Raw genomic sequence first — 1138 nt, 5'->3', positions numbered from 1 at the left:
TGTCTACCTCAGGAAACGTGAAGGAAAAGTCATTCATTGCCACGAAAAATTCATTTATAGTCACCCATTCCTTCAAAACCTTATTACTCACTTTAAATTGTGTTGTAATCTCATAATTGATTTTAAGTTGAATTTTTTGCATTTTTTGTGAAAACAGTTAATAATTGATTGTTTTCCTTAGAAAACGTGAAGGAAAAGCCATTCAATGACAAGAAAAGTTCATTTACAGTCACTAACTCTTTTAAAAGCCTTATTACTCTCTTCAAATGGTTTTGGAATCTCATAATTGATTTTAAATTAAATTTTTTTGTATTTCTAATTAAAATATATAATAATTGAATATTTTCTTTGAGAAACGTGAAGTAAAACTAATCTATTAGCATAAAAAGTCCACTTATAGTCATGCAACCCTTCGAAAGCCTTATTACTCGCTAGAAATGGTTTTATAATCTCATAGTTGATTTTAAGTTAAATTTTTTTATATTTTTGGCTAAAACAGATTATAATTGATTGTCTACCTCAAAGAAAGTGAAGAAAAAGGCATTCATTCACAAAAAAAAAGTCTATTTATAGTCACCCATCCTCTCAAAAGCCTTATTAATCCCTTTAAATGGTTTTGTAATCTGATAATTAATTTTAAGTTAAATTTGTTTTACATTTTTGTTTAAAACAAATTGTAATTGAATGTCTGCCTCAGGAAACATGGAGAAAAAGGTTATTCTTTGACAAGAAAAGTCTATTTATAGTCACCCATTCTTTCAAAGGCCATATTACTCACATTAAATGGATTTATAATCTCATAATTGGTTTTAAGTTGAATTTTTTTATATTTTTTGTTCAAACAGATTATAAATGAATGTTTACCTCAAGAAATGTGAAAAAAAGACCATCATTGCCAAGAAAAATTTATTTATAGTCAGCCATTCCTTAAAAACCCTTATTACTCACTTTAAAAGGTGTTGTAATCTCATAATTGAGTTTAAGTTGAAATTTTTTGAATTTTTTGTGAAAACAGATTATAATTGAATGTCTGCCTTAGGAAATGTGAATAAAAAGCTATTCACTGGCAAGAAAACTTCTTTTATAGTCACCAACTCCTTTAAAAGCCTTATTACTCACTTTAAATGATATTGTAATC

The sequence above is a fragment of the Theobroma umbraticum genome, unplaced genomic scaffold (assembly GCF_002168275.2).
Source record: "Theobroma umbraticum cultivar Fairchild unplaced genomic scaffold, ASM216827v3 scaffold_266.0, whole genome shotgun sequence".
Lineage (NCBI taxonomy): Eukaryota > Viridiplantae > Streptophyta > Magnoliopsida > Malvales > Malvaceae > Theobroma > Theobroma umbraticum.
The sequence above is the reverse complement of the archived record's forward strand: the minus strand, read 5'-3'. Positions refer to the sequence as shown.